Raw genomic sequence first — 20,882 nt, 5'->3', positions numbered from 1 at the left:
AATTTTTGAGTAATATCTGACTTTGATTACTAACCATATTTCAACGTCTAACCAACGTTGAGTCTTGACGTCACATCAATGTTGGGTTTAGACGTCAACCCGATTTTCATTTCCAACTAAAAATAAACATCTACACAACGTTGGAGTTTGACGTCATCCTGACGTAAATTTTTGAGTAATACCTGACTTTGATTACTAACCATATTTCAACGTCTAACCAACGTTGAGTCTTGACGTCACATCAATGTTGGGTTTAGACGTCAACCCGATTTTCATTTCCAACTAAAAATCAACATCTACACAACGTTGGAGTTTGACGTCATCCTGACGTAAATTTTTGAGTAATACCTGACTTTGATTACTAACCATATTTCAACGTCTAACCAACGTTGAGTCTTGACGTCACATCAATGTTGGGTTTAGACGTCAACCCGATTTTCATTTCCAACTAAAAATCAACATCTACACAACGTTGGAGTTTGACGTCATCCTGACGTAAATTTTTGAGTAATATCTGACTTTGATTACTAACCATATTTCAACGTCTAACCAACGTTGAGTCTTGACGTCACATCAATGTTGGGTTTAGACGTCAACCCGATTTTCATTTCCAACTAAAAATCAACATCTACACAACGTTGGAGTTTGACATCATCCTGACGTAAATTTTTGAGTAATATCTGACTTTGATTACTAACCATATTTCAACGTCTAACCAATGTTGAGTCTTGACGTCACATCAATGTTGGGTTTAGACGTCAACCCGATTGCCTCCATGGCAACAATAAACACATCGCAGTAAAGCCTTCGGAAATGAGACAGTCACACTCTCGCTCAGCAGCAGCAGCAACACGTTTACCGACCGGAGCAAATGGCTGGAAATTCTGCTGAAAATATTACTGTACATTTAAATATTTAGAGTAAAACATTGTATTATGCAATTACAGTAGTATTCTGTAAATTTTAAATACAATCTTGTTCCTGTACAAATGCAGTAATTGGGTGGAAACTCTGTTGCCAGGTATTTACTGTAAATCCCAATATTTACAGTTAAGTTTTATTCATTTACAGTAGTATTTTGTAAAGTTGAAATATATTAATGTTCCTGTAAAAATACAGTAATGGTCTGGGAGCTCAGCTGACAGTTATTTACTGTAAATCAGTTTTTACAGTAAAGTATTGTATTATTTAATTACAGTAGTATGCTGTAAATGTGAAATACGGTAGTGTTGAGGCTCTATGTCACACCAGTGTTGGGTTTAGACGTCGACCCGATTTTCATTAAAACTAAAACAACATTGGAGCTTGGCGTCACCCAAATGTTAATTTTTGAGTAATATCTGACTTTGATTACTAACCATAATTCAATGTCTAAACTACATTGAGTCTTGATGTCACACCAATGTTGGGATTTGACGTCAACCCGAATTTTCATTTCCAACTAAAATTCAACATCTATACAACATTGGAGCATGACATCATCCTGGCGTTAAATTTTGAGTAATATCTGACTTTGATTACTAAACATACTTCAACGTCTAACCAATGTTGGTTCTTGATGTCACATCAATGTTGGGTTTAGATGTCAACCCGATTTTCATTTCCAACTAGAAATCAACATCTACACAACGTTGGAGTTTGACGTCATCCTGACGTAAATTTTTGAGTAATATCTGACTTTGATTACTAACCATATTTCAACGTCTAACCAACGTTGAGTCTTGACGTCACATCAATGTTGGGTTTAGACGTCAACCCGATTTTCATTTCCAACTAAAAATAAACATCTACACAACGTTGGAGTTTGACGTCATCCTGACGTAAATTTTTGAGTAATACCTGACTTTGATTACTAACCATATTTCAACGTCTAACCAACGTTGAGTCTTGACGTCACATCAATGTTGGGTTTAGACGTCAACCCGATTTTCATTTCGAACTAAAAATCAACATCTACACAACGTTGGAGTTTGACGTCATCCTGACGTAAATTTTTGAGTAATATCTGACTTTGATTACTAACCATATTTCAACGTCTAACCAACGTTGAGTCTTGACGTCACATTAATGTTGGGTTTAGACGTCAACCCGATTTTCATTTCCAACTAAAAATCAACGTCTGTCCAACGTTGAAAATTGTTGTCAAGGCAACATCGGGCTATGACGTCAACCCGATTTCATTTCCAACAAAAATTCAACGTCTGTCCAACGTTGAAGCTTGTTGTCAAGGCAATGTTGGGTTTAGACGTCAACCCGATTTTCATTTCCAACTAAAACTCAACGTCTGTCCAACGTTAGAGACCAACGCCTTTCTGACGTCAAATTGACGTCCTGTGCCTGCTGGGTCGCCATCTAGCACAAGTATTGGGCCAAGGGAATGCCATGATCATTCTATATATATCAGCGTTCATTCTATATCCCCCATACTCAGATAGCGGCCTCCGGGCCTTTTTAGGCCCATTGGGCACCTATTTCTGGCCCGCGAGCTGTTTTGAAAAGTTTTATTTTTTAATTATGATTTCTTTTTTTCAATCGCGCTGTCCGCTCTTATTTTGAAATCGCGCACCGCGGTCTCAAGGCAAGGCTGGTGATTGCCTCCATGGCAACAATAAACAGATCGCAGTAAAGCCTTCGGAAATGAGACAGTCACACTCTCGCTCAGCAGCAGCAGCAACACGTTTACCGACCGGAGCAATAATGACATGCCTGAAATTTGCCCCAAAAAGAAAACTGTGTTCAATGTTCATTCTATACATATCAGCGTTCATTATATATATATATATATATATATATATATATATATATATATCAAAGTTCATACTATATATATCAGCATTCATTCCATATAAATCAAAATTCATTAAATATTTCCTGTTTGGCTTGCCATAATATATATATATATATATATATATATATATAGTACTGTGCAAAGGTTTTAGGAGATTTAAAAAGCTATTTGTCTGAGCAGTAAGAAAAAAACATTATACCATTAAGTGTGATTTTCTGTGTGTGAATATGTTGGTTTAACTTTTTCCAAATCTCTTCTCATGGCAGTCCATATTATTTGAGGTTATCATTCAATATCTAATTTTTTACGGTCGGGCATCTGGTCTGGATGCCTCCCGGACGCTTTCCTAGTGAGGTGTTCCGGGCATGTCCAACGGGGGAGGAGGCCCCGGGGCAGACCAAGAACATGCTGGAGAGACTACATGTCTTGACTGGCCTGGGAAGGCCTCGGTATACCCCCGGAGGAGCTGGAATCAGTGGCTGGGGAGAGGGAGGTCTGGGTTTCTTTACTCTGACTGCTTCCCCCGCAACCTGGACTCGGATAAGCGGTGGAAAATGGATGGATGAATTTTACGGTTAATAAATAATGATTTTAAATGTGTGCTGATGATTTAACAAATTCATGCAATCAAGGAGAATCTGAACAAAATTGTTCTTCAAAGGCACTCACCTACTACTTTATATAAAAGAAAAATTCTTATAGGTCACAGGTCACACAGACCCTACCCCACCATATTTGGTCAATGTCCACCAGAAGTAACGGCCAAAAGCCGTTTGCATCCCACATGACTCAATCATGCTCAATCAAAAGCCGGTGGCCGTTGGATGATCGTTGTTAAGAGAAACCTAAGGTCTGGTCACCTGCTGTTCCTTCCTCCCCCTCCTATCATCACCTTTCGCAGAACCCTCATTTTGCCATTCCTTTACTCAAAACTCTTACAGACACACACACAGAACAATGGGACTCCATGCTGAAATTCCTCCTTTACTCAAAATTAATCAAAGAATCACCTACATCAGATGATGGGATAATGACAAATGACATCAGACAAAGGACACCTTGTTTGGCGAGTCCAACCGCCTAACAAAAGGTACCGAAACCAGACTTCAGGCTACCAGAGAATCATCAAGCATGGATCAACAGCGACCCCAATGGACAGACATTGACTTGGGAAGACAACGGCATCAACAGATTATTCCCATTAGCTGGCCATTCCGGAGGCTCTCAGGCAAGTATCTTAGGCTACGTTCACACAACATGTAATAGTATATCAAATTGACCAAGTGACCAATCAGATTTTTTGTTCTGTTCACACATTCTGTATAATGTGACATATATCTGACATTAGTCTGAACAGATCATGCTCTTAAACTGACCCTCACGCACAAAGAACGATGCTTCAGGCACTGACCAGTAGGAAATATCCGTCTGTTTCATACAAATCACTTTCGTTTTTTTTAATGAAGGACTAGGACTGGCGTTTTAGTGCAGCAATGTGCCACAAAACCTCCCTTTTCTTTATTCCAAATGAGTTATGTTAAAAACAGAGTATTAATTAAAGATATTAAAAAGTGAACTGATTTTTCTTTCATTCTAAGTGCAAATTTCCCTGTGTCCCACAAACATGAGTTTCAAAATAGATGAAGATTAGCACATAATGAGTTTAATATTTCCTGTTTAATATTTCTACATTTATACAGCTTCATAATGACATAAACAATTTCAAACTGATATAGAACTACTAAAAAGGTCTTTGTTTTATTAAAAAAAAACACTTTTATACAAATTTACACTTTTCCATTCACAGTCCAATTAAATTTTTTGTTATCCTTTATAAATAAGATTAGTAAATAATTTTAATCCAGCACAGTGTCAACATTTTTAGTATAATCATGTTATATCAGGCTTATACTCTTTATTATATCTCTCATAGTTGTTGGTAATATTTGTATTAGTTTGTTTTCCAGAATAAAAGTCTCTGTGAACTTAAAATCTGTTTGAGGAAATTAAAAATCAGTTATATCCTGTATACAGGACAGTAATCTGAGTAGTCCAATGGTAGACCAGCAGTGGTCTATAGTTAGTGGTGTGCCAGCCTTTTTATGCCAGTAGACCGATATATGCTCACTGTCTGGGAGGTAGGAACCTGGTTTCAATTTCACAGGTTTTCGTTTCCCAGTATTTTTTTACAAATACTTTGACCTGGCCATTTCCACTTCCTAAACACCTAAAATAAAAAAAATGCTTTGGCCCGTAGTACAGAGATTATTCTCGGCATCAGGAGTGACGTAAAAGTTACTTGAATTTCCACCTGGCCTTTCAGACAGTCAAATTTCCACAGATGGATATGGATCATATGAAATTGGCCCAAATCTGATGTGAAAAAGTCAGATTCAATGTGATTTGTGCTGTTCACAGCCGCATGTATGACACATCCATGTCACATATGACTGAGCCTCTTTACTTGCTGTGTGAACATAGCCTTAGCATTCCTTGCTCCGAATATGCCAAGCCAGTAAATAACAGATGTTTAAGCCATAGTACAGTTGATTAGATTTTTTGCTTATTTTGAGAATTTGCAAATATCATTTTCAAACATATAATTTTATTTAAAAACAGGACAAAGGGCAAATATCTTTATATACCTTTATGAATAAACTCTTCAATATAATGACGTTCTTTACCATAATAGTGTGTGTATATTATTATTCTATCATTAAGCATACAGGACTATTAAAATACTGGGGGTGTAAAAAAAAAACAGACAATTAAATTGTTAATCGTAATTACTTGTATGACAAATAATCATCTGTTAAAATGTCATGATTGTAATAGCCCTAGTCCACAGAGGATGCCATCACCTTCACTCTCCAGTCAACCCTACAACACCTCAAACACAGAGGGACCTATGTTCGGATGTTGGTTGTGACAGCTCTACTTTCAACACAATAATCCCGGACATTCTCATCAGGAAGCTGCTCCACCTTGGTCTCTCTTGCAATCTCTGTTCCTGGGATCATGAACTTTCTCTCCAACCAGCCCAAGTGCACTCCTGTATCTTTGGGAAAAAAAATACAATCTAAACCACAAATTGATGTTGACTTTTTACAGCTCTGCTATAGAGAGCATCATCACATATGGCCTCACAGCATGGTATGCAGGCTACTCAGTAGCTGACAAAAAGGCCCTGCACAAGGTCATTAGGTTAGCTGAAAAAAAATCATAGGCCGCTCTCTTCCCTTACTGGAGTACATTGCAAACACCGATACCTCTCCAGAGCAAAAAATATCATAAGACTTCTCACAACCTGCCCATCACCACATTGAACTGATGCCTTCAGGAAGGCATTACAGGTAAATTAAAACACACAACAGACTATAACACAGTTTTTTTTTCCCTAAAGCTACACACAGACACCATCTACCTGTATTGTTTCATAACCATATTGCAATACTTAATATGTATTTCCAGTATTTACATTCAGTGCAATATCTGTCACTCAGCACTTCATCTTGTTCTCTGTCTTAATCTCACTTGTTCTGTTTGATACTGTATGTCTTTTATGTGGTTGTATGACGTGTTTTTTCTTTTTTTGCATACAACTGGATTGGGCAGCTGAAATTTTGTGTCCTGTATACAGTGATTAAGGTATCTAATCTATCTTCCTTCCACATACACATTAAAATGCTGCAAACCCAAATTCAGAGCCAAAGCCACCTTCTCAATGACTGAATAGTTGTATTGGTATGAATTAAACTTTCTAGAAAAAAAAAACCCACACAGGGGGTACCCCCATAGCATCAGTCTGCAAAACTACCTCATGAGCAGACTGACAAGCTGGGGTCCAAACAAACCCAGCTTCAACAATTCAGTGAGAGAAGCAACAGTCTTAGAGAAATTTTCACAAAAACCCGCCATACCAAGAAAATTAATCAACTCATTTTTTGTAGTTGGTGGTGCGAACTGGCCCTGACCTACAACATTGACCAAATAAGTAACTGCTGCCTTGGCAAACTCACTTTTGCTAAATTGATAAAAGGCAAGAATCCAACAAGCAGTTGAATAAAAAAAATAATACATGCCAAATGTTACTCCCTTGTATCAGAAAATATTACATCATCATCTAAATACACAGCACAGCTTTCCAATCCTGCCACAAGCTGGTTCATCAATCACTGAAACATTGCAGGAGCATTCTATGATGGAAAAATGCAACCTAACAATGTAATGAGTAAACGTAAACTGTGGTTAATCTGAAATGATTATGATACACTGTAATTAATGTGGTGATTTTGATACAAAACATGCTGTGCATGAAGCATGATCCTTGCTTTTGATGAAGCATGATGCATTTTGAGAAGAGAAAAGAGCTTTGCAGTAAATTTCTTTGAGTTAGGGACGTCTAACCAAATGTAAATGTGCAACCCGTTTGGGAAAGGGTGACTTGACCTGACCCTCTTCAAGGAAGAAGTGGTAATAGAACAGATGTATGGTCTAATTTATGGAATGATGTGACAGAACAAAATTCAGAATGTCTGGGACTTTGGGAAATCTGGCTAGAGAATAATTTTGGAACTCTGGCTTCCTCCCTGGTGGCACTTAGACAATTGCCATAACAACAAAACCAGTAATCTAATCTTGTGCATAAATCTGTAAGAATATATTCCTCCTGGTGTAATAAAATCAGATATCTCCTATGCTCATTCAGATAACAGGACTTGCCAATAACCCTTCAGCAAATCTAAATTGCTAAGTAACTTGGCTGCACTTGTCATGTATAGCCCTGTCTACTGTTTTCCTGCTGTCTGTGTATCATTGTTTCCTTTGACTGTCATGTATGTACAAACCGGATTCCAAAAAAAGTTGGGACAAATTGTGAATAAAAACAATGCTATGATGTGGAGGTGCCAACATCTAATATTTTATTCAGAATAGAACACAAATCACAGATCAAAAGTTTAAACTGAGAGAATGTATCATTTTAAGGGAAAAATAAGTTGTTTCAAAATTTCATGGTGTCAACAAATCCGAAAAAAGTTGGGACAAGGCCATTTTTTATCACTTTGTGGCATCCCCCCTTCTTCTTACAACACTCAACAGACTTCTGGGGACAGAGGAGACCAGTTTCTCAAGTTTAGAAATAGGAATGCTCTCACATTCATGTCTAATACAGGCCTCTAACTGTTCAATCGTCTTGGGCCTTCTTTGTCGCACCTTCCTCTTTATGATGTGCCAAATGTTCTCTATAGGTGAAAGATCTGGACTGCAGGCTGGCCATTTCAGTACCCGGATCCTTATCCTATGTAGCCATGATGTTGTGATTGCTGCAGAATGTGGTCTGGCATTATCTTGTTGAAAAATCCAGGGTCTTCCCTGAAAAAGATGACGTCTAGATGGGAGCATATGTTGTTCTAGAACCTGAACATAGTTCTCTGCATTAATGGTGCCTTTCCAGACATGCAAGCTGCCCATGCCACAAGCACTCATGCAACCCCATACCATCAGTGATACAGGCTTCTGAACTGAGCGTTGATAACAACTTGGGTTATCCTTGTCCTCTCTGGTCCGGATGACATGGCATCCCAGTGTTCCATAAAGAACTTAAAATCGTGACTCATCTGACCACAGAACAGTCTTCCATTTTGCCACACTGCATTTTAAAATACCCCTGGCCCAGTGCAAACGTCTGAGCTTGTGGAGCTTGCTTAGAAATGGCTTCCTCTTTGCACTGTAGAGTTTCAGCTGGCAACGGCGGATGGCACGGTGGATTGTGTTCACTGACAATGCTTTCTGGAAGTATTACTGAGCCCATCCTGTTATTTCCTTGACCATGGCATTCCTGTTTGAGGTGCAGTAACATTTACGGGCCTGGAGATCATGAACAAATCAAATCAAATTTATTTGTATAGCGCTATTTACAACTAATGTTATATGCTCAATTTCCTTTTTTCCACCCACATATTGCTACTTGTCCCAACTTTTTTGGGATTTGTTGACACTATGAAATTTTGAATCAACATATTTTTCCTTTAAAATGTTACATTTACTCAGATTAAACTTTTGATCTGTCATCTATGTTCTATTCTGAATAAAATATTGACATTTGCCATCTCCACATCATTGCATTCAGTTTTTATTCACAATTTGTTTAGTGTCCCAACTTTTTTGGAATCCGGTTTGTATAAGCACATGGCTTTGTTTTGTTCCTGTCTTCCTGGTCTCCGCATTTGCTCCTCCCTCTTGTGTCATTGTGGTTGTATGTATGTTTGTGATTCATGTCCTTGCTTAAGATTCTTGCTCAGTTTAGTTCTGGTTTAGTTTTTCTGTGTTCTGCTCTGTTTAGCTGTCTTGTTTAACCTTCTTTTGTTGCCCTTGTGTTTAATATCCTAGCCTTTGTGTTTAGCCTTCTTGTTTATAGTTTAGCCTCTATTTTGTGTTTATCCTCTCTGTTAAGTGTTTAGCCTGTTCTTGTATAGTTTGTGTTTAGCCTTGTTTAGTGTTAGCCCCTTTGTTCTTCTCAGGCCTTGTTTAGTGTTCATTGTTTATGTTTCTAGGTCTTTGTATTGTTTTTGTTCATTAGTTAAACAGCCTTGTTTAGTAGTCTTTGTGTTTAGCCTCTTTGTCTAGTTTCCTTTTGTTTATTATTAAAGTCTCCTGTGATTACCTCCTTCCTGTTTCTCGTTCCTTGAGCTCCTCTACACCCACCTCGTGGCAGCACTGACCCGGTTGACATAGTCTTCTATATATGGCAGAGGAAACATTTCTGGCTTAGTGCAGACTTTGCGCTAATCAATTAAAAAAAAACTGAAATTCACCTGAAACTACCATCGAATTGGCTAACTAGCAAACAAGGAGATGCCCAGTAAGAGAAAGAAGTGCTATGAGACTATTTGACATCAAATATTACATTTTAAAATCTAAAATTTTCTGCTTCTCTCTGGAAAACAAATAAAAATGCTACATCTATGTCTTTGTCTGATGGGTAAATCGTCACCTATATCAAATATCTTGTTCTATTAAACCTGTATGTGTAGGAGTAACATAAGATAGAGACTGGTGTTCCCCGATTAAATTAATAAATTCAGATTGCCTTTCAAAGGGAGATATTTAAAAATCACCGGCAATTCTTCTGCATCTCAGAAAGTTTTAAATGGACACATAATACGGACACAAAACGGCCCGTTTGGTATTTGGAAGAAGCTACTTTGCTTGCCCTGGTTTTCTGTTATTTCTGTCTCTTGTGTCATTTCTGTTCCTACCACTTACTAACCATCCATAGAATGATTCTAAAGATTATCTCCAGAGGATTATTTACTACAGAAGCATTTCAACTGCCACCTGCTCCTGCATTACGTTTCTGGTGTAAGTTCCTGCAATACCATGGCTGCTGCTGGCTGTTTTGTCTGTTCAGAGTGTGGCATGTTTAGTTTAACCCCATTTTACACCTCTAGCAAGTGTTTGTGCAAAGTGCCAGCTAGTTAGCTGTCTGGTGGATAAGGTGGACCAGTTAGAAGCGCACATACAGGGCTTATTATTATTAAGGGATTGTAGTGTCAATCTGGAAACAGAGGTTTCAATCAAGACTGAACTGCAGTTGACCCTTGATCTCCACCTCAGACCCTCACCGAGACAGAAGAATCCCCCCCACCCTTTTCTGTTGGGACACGTGCGCACACACACACACAGAAAAACAAATGGATTAGGTCACACAGACTCCATCCACCATATTTGGTAATTGGCCCAACATCTGTTTGCAACACACATGACTTACTCAAGTCATTGAATAATAGCCAGATGGCCATTGTTAAGGTCTGGTTACATGCTGCTCCCCAAACAAAGGAACTCCCCATTTCTACAATTCCTTTGCTCAAACACTTACTAAAATACTCACAGAGAACAATGGGACTACATGCTGAAATTAGTCCTTCATTTAAAATTAATCAAATTATTACCTACATCAGACGATGGGAATTGAAATGACAATTAAAATGATAACTTGTTTGGCAAGTTCAATCGTCTCATAAAGGATACTGAAACCTGACTTTTTATTCAGGCTGCCAGAGAAACGATCAAGCATCGATCAACAGCGCCCCTAATGGACAATAAAAACACTTCTCCAAAAGCACACAGAGAACTTGGCGAACTATATATCCTGAAAGTCTTTTATACTCACAAAATGTAATTTCTTGTGTGTTACGTTGATAAACCTACAGAAATATAAATTGCAGCAGGTAGTGTAGCAGTCACACAGCTCCAGGGACCTGGAGGTTGTGGGTTCAATTCACGCTCCGGGTGACTGTCCTGTGAGGAGTTTGGTGTGCTCTCCCCGTGTCCATGTGGGTTTCCTCCGGGTGCCCCGGTTTCCTCCCACAGTCCAAAAACACACGTTGATAGGTGGATTGGCGACTCAAAAGTGTCCGTAGGTGTGAGTGTTTGAGTGAATGTGTGTGTGTTGCACTGTGAAGGATTGGCACCCTCTCCAGGGTATATTCCTGCCTTGCGCCCAATGATTCCAAGTAGGCTCTGGACCCACCATGACCCTGAAATGGAAAAGTGATTACAGAAAATGGATGGATAGGTTAATCCAAGTGTGCCTATAAATATATCTTTATATGCATTGTTTTCATCTGATAAGTACCTAGGGAAACTGATTCATTGCTCTCATGTTAACGTATATGTCCTATGTTATAACAACATGTATAATTGCTAATCTCTGCCAAATCTAAAGATATTAAGGTGCTTATATACTTTTACCCAACAGGAATTAAGTATTATAAGCGCATAGTGATATCTGACTCACATGAGCATGAGTAATGTGATATGAAATGCCCCTGAGCGCAAGAGCCAACCAGAGACGGCGCTGAAGCCCAGAGGTGAGAGTCCCAATCTAGTATAAAGCAGGGTGCGAAATAAGTAGAAATGGCTGATACCCAGGCTCAAGCTCAGTCGTTTGTTTGGAGAAGGTCTTTTATTTGTTTTTGGTTTTGTTTAGTTTGTTTCTTTTGGAGTTTTGGTTTTTGTTATTTTTGTTGAGAGCCTTTTTCAAGTTTACAGCCTTTTGAGATGCTCACACTTTTATTTTGAGACTGTTGGAAAGTGATTAATTTCATATTAATTCCATATTTTATTCTGATTCTGTTATACTTTGTTTTAGGTTACTGTGAAATCTTTCAGAGTTGTGTGTCTCTTCTCTGCCTGTGTATCATTGGTTTATAACCTTGATGCTTAGGGTGGGGGGAGATTGTTTATGGAACAATTGAGGTTAATAACATTTTCTATAATATGTGTCTGCTCCCACTGACGGTGGGAGAGAGTAACCAAGTCGCGACCAAGAAACATCTCTGTGAACTTTTTCATCTCTACTTTAAAATAAAACATCTTTACTTTCTTCACATGCACATGACTCTGTCTGATTTATTCTCAACAACCTCAACCAACACCTCAATCCAACAAGACGCTCTTGAGACCTGCGGAGAAGTGCCTACCAACGGCGAAAACAGCATGCTAAATGCCAACTGAAGAAGCTCTGCATATTCTTTCCATCCTAACTAAAAGCAAAAGGGACGCCTTTCCTGATTTAGAGACTAAAAGTTAAACTATCCAGTTTCGCTGAGTATCTCCTTAGTTAATTGCAGTGAGTTATGTATTTTTGTTTATTGCTACACAAGTAAAATTTGGCCAACAAGGATTAAAGCGTGTGGAAACCTTTTTGTGTGGTCACAAAAAGAGAACCACAGCTACAGATTAGCATATACATCAGGGAGAAGGGACACAAGGCACCATCTCTGAACTAGACCTGAGGCCCATTCCGGAACAAGCCTACAGTCAATGCAAAGGTCATCTTTCATCACAGACCAGCGGAAATGTCAGCGTCGCTAGCCGACTGAGGCCTGAGTTACAGCGAACAGTAAGCCAAAGTCTAATTTTCAGATGTTGGTGTCTGAACTGTCTATTTAACAAAATCAATTAAATCCCATTAATTTACAATAAAGTTAGCTTACATTTAGTCACATATATATTCCAGAGTTCACTACAACTTTAGAATTCAAGCTTTATAGATGGATTTCACCTGCGTTAATCTAAAAGTTCTTGAAATGATAATGTGGTAATTAGGGATTTGTTAGAATTTAATAAACCATCCTTTTTTATTTTAATTGACAGTGTGTGTTTGTAAATTCATTTGTGTACGCTCTGAAAATCTGAAGAACTCACAAAAAGGAGACAACTAGTTAAATTATAAAATATTAATCTTATTAATATTACTCTCAAAAGAGTGATTAATAATAATAACATAAGAACAATCATAACCACAATCCTTGAAATTGAATAAGCCCAATATAGTTTCCTCATTAATAATCAATATTACTATATATTAATAATATAATGTTCATTAATATCCACTACAGGATAAACAGCGAGATCAATTGCTAGCAACTCCGAGTGCCTTAGGGAGTCACACATCAGGGTGAATGGGTGAGGTCTGGGCCAGAAAGCTAGTCCACCAGGAGACCATGCTCCTCTGATATTGCGCTTCAAACAGGTTTGCCCGGCTCAACAAAACACTCACCGAGGAACCTATTAAAAGTGCTCTGGTTATACTCATTCCACACATGAAATTAGCTACTCCTTTAGGGGCACAAGCAGTAATAGGTAGCTGTTTACCCGGAGCCAGAGCACTGGACATTAGAGGCAACCTTAGATTGTCAGCTAATAGGAGATATTCCAGGATAGTCATTCATGTAGGGGCCAATGATATTCATTCATCTGCGGCAGTCTGAGGTAACTAAGGTTAATAATAGAGAGTTGATTAAACTGGCCCAGACAAAGTCCGATGCCGTAATTTGCTCTGGTCCCATTGCAATGCAGCATGGCCCTGAAGCCTACAGCAAACTTTTGGCGTTAAATTGCTGGATGTTCAAGTGGTGTTCCGAAAATCAAGGGGGTTTTTATAGTTAATTGGTTACATTTCAAGGGCAAGCCTTTTCTTTTAGGTAGGGATGGTATCCACCCCACGTGAGAGGGTGCTGCCTTATTTTATTGCAGCATAGCACATAATCATTTAGTTAGTCAGCAGAGTAGTGTAAACAGCTGCTGACAATCCAGAGCCGGGACCAGGCCTCAGACAGACTATACTGACTGTCTGCGAACTGCCTTGAGGCATCACCTAGGTTCAACAGTATTGAGACTGTGTCTTTGCCCCAGCTTAAATGTAAAAATAGAAAAACTCAGTCAGCCCATTTCAACAATCTAACCTATATACATAGATTAGATACCCAAGGATTCAAAGGAGGTGGAGTATGTGTAATTTACCAAAATGCCCAAGATATCAGTCATAAACATTGTGACAGCTTCACTTCTTTTGTGGTTATTTCCACCATTATTAAAAATCTGGTCACAAAAAAGAACACATTTTTATTATGTAACAGACCACCAGGGCCCCACTCAGAAATTCTAAAAGAATTCAGCGAATTCACTGCAAACCTAGCTGTGTGCAATGAGAAAGTTATTATTGGAGGATATTTCAATTTTCATTTTGAGAAGGCCGATGACCCACTAAAAAAGGCATTTCATTCAATCCTAGACTCTGTTGGTATTACTCAAAATGTAACAGAGCCTACATACTAGTCATACTCTAGATTTAATTTTGACACTAGGTCTTAACATTCATTCATTCATCATCTGTAACCGCTTATCCAATTCAGGGTGGGTCCAGAGCCTACCTGGAATCATTGGGCGCAAGGCGGGGAATACACCCTGGAGGGGGTGCCAGTCCTTCAGAGGGCAACACAGACACACACACACACATTCACTCACACCTACGGACACTTTGGAGACACCAATCCACCTATCAACGTGTGTTTTTGGACCGTGGGAGGAAACCGGAGCTCCCGGAGGAAACCCACGCGGACACGGTGAGAACACACCAACTCCTCACAGACAGTCACCCGGAGCAGGAATCGAACCCACAAACTCCAGGTCCCTAGCGTTCAATAAAACCATCTACCACCCTAGAATTCATAGAAACCCTCCCAGAACTATCAACCCCAATTCCCACTCCATTGACCCAATGGAGCTAGCTGTAATAACTGACTACTTAGAAAATACTTGTCGATCTAACTTTAGAAAATGTGGTGCCACTTAAAAGAAAAAGGTTAAGACAGAAAAAGCTCGCCCCATGGTACAATGATAAAACCCGTACCTTAAAAACGCACAGCATGGAAACTAGAGTGGGAATAGTGATAAACCAAGCTGGAAGTGTTGCAACCTCTGCAAACTTTACAACTAGCACACTTGATGCAATTCCCACAGATTTACTCAAAGAAGTACTACCAGCTATTATCAATCCTCTTAACTATTGTAAACTCATCACTTAGCCTGGGCCATGTACGTAAAACTTTTAAACTAGCAGTTATTAAACCCATGATCAACAAACCAAATCTTGATGCTAGCATATTGTCTATTTACAGGCCTATTTTTAATCTGCTTTTTCTATTCAAGATCTTAGAAAGCTGTGGTCCAACAACTTATTTCATATCTACATGAGAATCATATGTAGTGAAGTCAGTACCCGAATCTCCAAATCAAACCCCTCTGGAGTTCATGTCTTAAATTAAAAGCCAAGAAAACTGACCTTTTGGTCAGACGCCTTGTCTGCCCTTCCTAAAAGGATCAACAAACCAAACCTTAATGTTAGCATATGGTGTAATTACAGGCCTATTTCTAATCTAACATTTATATTCAAGATCTTAGAAAGCTGTGGCCCAACAACTTAGTTCATATCTACATGAGAATCATATGTAGTGAAGTCAGTATCTAAGTTTCCAAATCAAACCACTCTCAAGTTGATGTCCTAAATTAAAAGGCAAGAAAACTGACCTTTCCTAAAAGGATCAGATGATCAAAGTGAAAGGGGGGAAGGCTTTCGCGCCACAACCATTGAATAGGACTCCGATCTATATTCATGAACACAGAACTTCACTCACAGGACACCTGGTGACTTGTCACATAGAAGTGTACCAAGCTGATCCACTAACCATTGTTATGTAAATGTTTAATCAACCCTGATAGCGAGGAGACGGCAGACCACTGTTGGCCCATTGAGGGCAAAGTTGGAGGTCCACTACTGTTCTGCACAGAGTTTTCTGGGCGGACCACTTGTGATTAAACAGAATATTAGACAAAATGCCACATTCACAGTCCAATTTACATTTTTCCTTCATTTTGTTATTTTTAATAAATAAGATTTTAATGATAATAATTTTATTATAAAAAATAATTTTAATCCAGCACAGTGTCAACAATTTTAGCATAATCATTTTATATCTGGCATACTCATTACCCAGCTAGCAAGGTAGGTCTGGGCCGATTCTGGCTCAGGCGCGGCACTATCGGCTGGCTGCCATCTCGACGTGAATGCGGCACACTGCGCCTGGCCCAGTTCGGGCTTCACGTTGGCACTGTCGTCTCGGCATGAATGCGGCACCCTGTATCTGGCGCAAGTCCGACTGCACGTTGTCACTGTCGGCTAGCTGAGGCTCGGCATGAATGCGGCACGCTGCATCTGGCCCAATTCTAGCTGCACGTTGGCACTGTTGGCTGGCGAGGCGATTGCCATTGCAGTTAGCACATTACACTGATCAGAGCATTTTATTAAATACTGGAACAGCTTCATCCCGTAAGTATTTAAATTGAACCTTATATTTTTGTATACATAAGTATTTTAGTATCGCCCAAATGTAGTTAACGTCGTTAATGTTATGTATGTTATTCTATCAACTGCTATACGTTACATATGTATAGCTTTTTTTCCCCCTCTGACATAGAAAACATTTAAAAGACATGACAATCCCTCATACATGAGATTTTTTTATTTGAGTAATTATGTGGTTTGTTGGCATATTTTACAAGACAATGTGAGCATTTTTGTGGGTTTTTATGTCACACAGAATTGCATACCACAGTATAAGAAATAAAATAAGAAATGAAACTGCTTAAACATATTAAGAAGACATAAGGTACTAGCTAAGTAGGTTAAAATACATTCTCAAGCTCAGTGCTGTTTTTTGGTGTAATGTTTTAAATATAATTCCACATACACTAATTCTTTGTTAGCAGTGATTTTGGGCTAGTAATTAATGGGTTGAAGGAGGTTATATTGAAAATGATAGAAGCCTATTTACTGAGAGAAAAATTAAACAAAAGCATGTGAAGTTAATTAATTTTTTCAAAATTAACTATGAACATGAACTAATTATTTTTTTTTAATGTAATTATGTAAAGATTGACAGCAGTAAGAAAACTAGTGGGGCAGTGAAAAATGCAGGTGGGCAGGGAGAAATGCAGATAGGAGGTTAATTTAAGTTATTTAGATGAGATCTTTACCCTCAGTTGTAGCATGCATACTTTTATATTTAAAGTTCTGTAGTTAATGAATTTGCATGTATAAGTAGTTTGCAGTTTTTTGTTAAATAATTTTTAAAGACATATATTGAAGAGAACAGAACATGTACATAATCTCTATATGTTTAATTATAGAGCTGGAATTCAACAAGGAGTACAACTGAGGTGACTAAACTTGAGCGTTCTTTCACTACACTGCACATCCTGAAGATCTCTGTTGTCCAGGCTGCCAGAGATGAGGATACTGCTGAAATTCCCATTATTTTTGAAGGCAGTGAGGTATTTACAAAGTGTGACAACACAGCAGAGGATTGCAGGAACTGATGTGTGCCATGCATAAGTGTCGAGAGTTTCCAAGACTCGGGCCAAACCTATCGGCCCACTCTACGGCCGTACCTCACAGCCGAGATAATGCAGACTCCGCGTGCTGGCATCGGGCCGAGTGTTTTTGTTCCGGTGTGCGTGATTCAGCCCGATACAATTTTGCTAGCTGGGTATTATATCTCTCGTAGTTGTTGGTAATATTTGTATTAGTTTGTTTTCCAGAATAAAAGTCTCTATGAATTTAAAATCTGTTTGAAGAGATTAAAAATTAGTTATGTCCTATACACAGGACAGTAATCTGAGTGGTCCGATAGTGGACCAGCAGTAGTCTACAGTCTGTGGTGTGCCAGCCTTTTTATGCCAGTGGACTGATATATGCTCACTGTCTGAGAAGACAGTCCCAGTCTTCCTGACCAAGTTAAAACCTACACTTCGACATTAAATAAAAAGGAAAAAGAAAAGAAATCTCCTGTCATGACTTGCCCTGTCTAATGTTTTCCTGCTCTGTCTGTGTTTCATTGTTTCCTTGTTTGTCATGTGCTTAGAAGCACGTCTTGATTTTGTTTTAGTTCTGCTCTCTTGTCTCCTCCTTAGCCCCTCCTTGGTTTGTAGCTCCACCCTCTTGTAGTGCTGGGCAATAAAACAATCTCAATTTGTTTCGCGATACATTTTTCCTCAATGACGATGATAAGCCTGGGCAATAGAATTCGATAAACATTATTTTCCATTTCCCATCCAAGTAGCGCCATAATCAGGCTGCACGCTGAACTGCATGCTCCCTTGGAGGATAGCATTTAAACAATACCAGGTTACGAGAAGATGGCCAGTAGAGAGAGCCCTGAGAGCAAAAGTGAAGAGGAAGGTAAGCCATATGCTCTCTATGAAATTGTTCCAAAGAAAGGCCACATCACTTCCATCATATGGAAGCGGTTTGGATATCTTAAGTCCGACCAAGCGCAGTTAAGCCCAAACCCAGTAAACAAGGAACGTCCCTGGACGTTCAAAAAAGGTCTAAAAGTAGTCGGTCGGTCAAGGACATATTTTAAACGTCAGTGGACGTCCAAAATTAATTGAAAACAAGTCAGTTATTTCGGGAACAATTGATAACATCAATGGATGTCTGAAATGCGTTGAAAACAAGTCCATTATTTTCGGGACCAATTGATAATGTCAATGGACGTCCGAAAGGCGTTGAAAACAAGTCAGTTATATTGGGACGAACTGATAACATCGGTGGACGTCCAAAAGGCGTTATTTTGGGACAAATTTAATATTGTCAGTGGACGTCCGGAATGCGTTTTAAATCAGTTAAGAGAGAGAGAGAGAGAGAGACAGAGAGAGAGAAAGAATGTGTGTGTGTTTGAGAGAGAGAGAGCCCCTCCCCTTCAGATAACGGTTACTCTGAGTTTGAATACAGCGTCAAAATAAGTTTCAGTGGATGATTTTTCAACGGTTTGTGGAAGCAGGCATTCCAAAAACAGCGGAGGAGGCTCGTACATTCAGAGGTAAGTGATATTTAATCTTATTAAAACTTTAGTTTCACTCATTCTGGTAAAGTATAAGTATTTAAAGAGCTCTAGCAAAGCAACAGCTATGCTAGGTTAGCATCTCAGTGAAGACAAGTGAAGGAGTAGAGGAGGATAATAGTTAACCCATTCTGTATAAAAGAAAAATTAAAAGTAATTACATTATTAACAGTAATGTTTTTGACATTTATTTCAGCAGGTCTGCGTTGCAGTTACATGCAAGCCAACTTGCTAACAACGCGAATGTTAACCAAATATCAAAAGTGCTGGGCTGGAAAGTAAAATCATACAATAACATTTGCGCAGGCCACATTTGTGCTTTTCCAAATATGTGAAAATCATCAGATGAACGGTACTTTTATCTGAAGTTATGTGTAAAATATCGATGTATTGTACTCTGTTATTACTTTTACTTAGAAAATCAATACATATAATTTTATTAGGTGCACCAAAACATTTACATATGATACAATATTTTGTTAGACTGACAATTTTTTTCTCACTCAGGTATCCAACTAACTTGGAGTATGTTCATGTTCCCAAAGGTTTAACCGTGAAATATAAATGTTGTGGGGTATGTATTTTATTATATTGTAGAATTAGTAAATAATTTTAAAACTTATAAGCTGTGATCTGATTATTAATGAAAGCATACATGTTTTGAGTCAATACTGTCCATCCTCCAGCACACCTTGCATATGTCACTCAAGCAAAAGCTAGAAAATGTGCCACTTTTCAATCTTGCAGAGATCTGAAGGTTTCAGTAATTTTATTAGGCAAGGACGTCAACAGATGCATCAACATCATTGTCACCAAATGCCCAGTGCTGGTAGCAAGTGAACCAACATCATATAAGTATTATTGTATCTCTTATAATTCTGAAAATATTATATATAATATGTATAATGTTATTAATTCATTATCTGTAACCCTTATCCAATTCAGGGTCGCGGGGGGTCCGGAGTCTACCTGGAATCAATGGGCGCAAGGCGGGAATACATCTTGGAGGGGGGCGCCAGTCCTTCACAGGGCAACACAGACACATACACACATTCATGCACACACTCACACCTACGGACAATTTTGAGTCGCCAATCCACCTACCAACGTGTGTTTTTGGATTGTGGGAGGTAACCGGAGCACCCGGAGGAAACCCACACAGACACGGGGAGGACACACCAACTCCTCACAGACAGTCACATGGAGCAGGAATCAAACCCACAACCTCCAGGTCCCTGTAGCTGTGTGACTGCAACACTAACTGCCGCGCCACCGTGCCGCCCATTATGAATATTTGTGTTAATAATTCTGGTACACTTTAGTCACCACAGGGTACAAAATGGTTTGTCACTGGGGTGGTATATATAAAGCTAATGGTAATGATACATTTTAGCCCCTTATGGTTCCAAGTACATTAACTAGTACAAAAACATGACTACATAAAAGAACACTGAAAGGTACTGTATTGTACCTAAAAGAGGTACAGCCCCAGTGACAAGCTTTTGTACCCTCTATACTTTGTACTTTGTTCAAATCTGTACTTCATTTTCTTAGTATGCAAATTTTTGTTTCATGTGGAATTGAATACAGAATATTATTCTTTTTTATATTTTCATATATATATATATATATATATATATATATATATATATATATTTTTATACACTTATACATGTATGCCATTGCCATGTATGCCATGTTTGAGTCACATACTTTGGGCTAATTACAAAAATTTGCCAATATGTTTATAAATATTTTGCTTTTGCCTATGGGTGTAATGTTTTTTCCAACCAGGATTGTGAACTGACAGGTACAATTAAATACTAATAGAAGTATTACATAAT

At 38.6% G+C, this 20,882-nt stretch overlaps 1 protein-coding gene and 1 long non-coding RNA gene across 3 annotated transcripts in view; one reads left to right on the top strand and one right to left on the bottom strand.

The window, feature by feature from the left end:
* The window catches only part of LOC136677481 (uncharacterized), a 219,927-nt gene that overhangs the window by 134,192 nt on the left and 64,853 nt on the right, over positions 1 to 20,882 (bottom strand). The window lies entirely within an intron of this gene.
* Positions 18,876 to 20,541, top strand: LOC136676187 (uncharacterized). Its single transcript, XR_010796252.1, has 4 exons — positions 18,876 to 19,017; positions 19,235 to 19,390; positions 19,546 to 19,612; positions 19,786 to 20,541. It is a non-coding gene; the product is annotated as an uncharacterized lncRNA (long non-coding RNA).

This window comes from Hoplias malabaricus, chromosome X2 (genome assembly GCF_029633855.1).
Source record: "Hoplias malabaricus isolate fHopMal1 chromosome X2, fHopMal1.hap1, whole genome shotgun sequence".
Classification (NCBI taxonomy): domain Eukaryota; kingdom Metazoa; phylum Chordata; class Actinopteri; order Characiformes; family Erythrinidae; genus Hoplias; species Hoplias malabaricus.
The sequence above is the reverse complement of the archived record's forward strand: the minus strand, read 5'-3'. Positions and strand labels throughout refer to the sequence as shown.